Source organism: Rosa chinensis, chromosome 6 (assembly GCF_002994745.2).
Source record: "Rosa chinensis cultivar Old Blush chromosome 6, RchiOBHm-V2, whole genome shotgun sequence".
Classification (NCBI taxonomy): domain Eukaryota; kingdom Viridiplantae; phylum Streptophyta; class Magnoliopsida; order Rosales; family Rosaceae; genus Rosa; species Rosa chinensis.
Window position 1 is genome coordinate 49818519 of NC_037093.1, and position 2373 is coordinate 49820891.

Sequence of the window (2373 nt, forward strand, 5' to 3'; positions counted from 1 at the left end):
TCTGTTTTTTTGAGTGCATATAAAACAACATACTTGAATTTCATTCTGTTGTTACTTTCTATTTTAGATGACAATTTTCTGTTGTTTAAGTGTCCAAATATGAACACATTTTTTCTTGTTTCTGTTGTTCTTTGATGCGTCCAACAACATCATTTTGTTGTTGCTTTCTATTCCAGATGTCATACACGCATCCCTGTTGTGCCATAATCATATAAATCTGGGAACAACACAACGCATTCATCAAATATGAAATCCATTCACAAAAGTACCAATATTTGATCAATTTGTTCCTGCAGCTATATATACATACATCCACCATGGAGCTAAACTTAATAAGCATCAGTTCAATAACCCATAGCAGTTGGCATGATCAACAAATGTAACCCAAAAACCACTGATATCTCACACTACCCATGATCATAATTAAACTGTACTTGAAGGCCAAAAATAGATACTTAGACCAACTGCATAACTAGTTAATATGGGTTATAGATGATGCATGTCCAAAATTAGAATCTTCTCGACACACTAGCTTTGTTGAAATTGGCTGACATACTTTGCCCACTCGGCCCGGACCTGATCAATGTTTTTTTGTGTGTAGAAGTGATTTGCTTTCCTTTCCCACTGCAAGTATAAAAAAAAAATACAAGTTAATGTGAATGGATATGTTTCACAACATTAATCAGAATTGGAAGGAGTTGATATATATATACATACCTTAGCACTCCAATGTTGATTTTTGTCCTCCGCTATGTCTTTCATGTAATGCATAATCCACAGTCCATAAGTTTTATCGCCCAATTGCTCCAGAATGCCCTGAAACATCATAAAATTATTGAATACTTGGCTGATGCTATGGAATAAAAAGAACATTTGTTGAAGTAAAATCAACTAGCATATAGTTAGCTGGTTTGCAACTCGTACCGCACAATTTTTCCATTGAACTATTTTTCTGCCTTTCCTATTTTTCTGTGCATTGTATATTCTGATGGAACTGAAACAACATGATGAGAACAACAATCAGCCAGAAACTGAACAACTTAAAAGTAACATTTAGATAGAAATAATTCCAGCAAAATGCAAGTATAACAACCAATTTAACATTGAACCAAACTAATATCCTCTTACTCGTCCACAATAGTTTTCCATTCACCGGTGATGAGTCGCCTCTTTAATGGATCCATGAAGTGCACCACTTCTTCACCGGGGTTCACAACCGTCAACATCCAATGACAACTAACATTAAAATGTTCAACTCAATACCCAAATTAATGAAGATAACATGCATTTATACTGTAGGTATTAGGAGGTAAGGTCTAAATCAAAATTGCTTACCCTGAGTTATAGGGAACTAGAAAAACCTGGCCAGGCTTCCCATTTCCATACCGAACAGCTAGAGAACGAGCTCGTTCTGTTGGATTTCCACACGCAAGTGCACCAATGTGATCAGGGTCTATGAAGGCGATCATTTCCAGCATCTTTGTTTTCTTCAAAACCTGATAGAGGTAGCTACAAAAATAGCAGATTTAGTTTAACAGCAATTACAACACTGAAGATGGCCACCATACAACCTAATACAATTTAACAGATTTAATGTGCACTACAAACCTCATATACATCACTAATGAGCCGTTCGATATATCCTTCATATTGGTCATGGCATACACATCCCTCCTAAAGATAGCTACCTTCTTTGGATGGCCGAAAAGATCTTCTCCCAAAGTGGTGTGGATGGTGAACCCATCCTTTAAGAATGTGTTGGCCCATTGGCACAACATCTTTAGGGGTAAAGGCAACTTGGCTAGCAGGTTTTGAAGGTCATCATGATCATCATCAACATATATGTCTCTATTTCTCTTCACAATTTTACGCTTTACTCCTTCCTATATTTATAAACAATAATATGCATCATTATTAGATAAAAATAGTTTAGGGTTTCTGAAAATGTACTAATGAACAAATGAAATTACCTTTTGCTCAACTGTGGGGGGTATAATCAAGTTTTTAGGCCAAGCAACGCATGTGCCAATCGCATCGCGTATTTTGACAATCTCATCTTTGATAGGAAATGGTAGCAAAGCATCTTCAACAATAGCTTTGGTGACTGACACGCGCACATTTTCCTCTCCCATTGGAACACCATGGATTGTTTGTTTGGTAGCCTCAATATCAACTTCAACGATGGTTCCAAGAGCAACTACATTATCCAATGAATTTATTGCTAGCTTAGACTCCAACTTGACCGTATTGGTCATAACCTGAGATTTCTGAAACAGTTAGCATAAATCAGATTTCAGAAATCGGCATGCATCAATAAGTGTGATCTATCAATCTAACCATAAGGGTAACAGAATGTAAAGGAAGGAAGGTAAG

General features: G+C 36.5%; 1 long non-coding RNA gene across 1 annotated transcript; it reads right to left on the reverse strand.

The window, feature by feature from the left end:
* Positions 1-923: 923 nt before the first annotated feature.
* Positions 924-1425, reverse strand: LOC121049903. Its single transcript, XR_005801597.1, has 3 exons — positions 1336-1425; positions 1129-1236; positions 924-994 (listed from the first exon to the last, which is right to left on the reverse strand). It is a non-coding gene; the product is annotated as an uncharacterized LOC121049903 (long non-coding RNA).
* Positions 1426-2373: the final 948 nt, after the last annotated feature.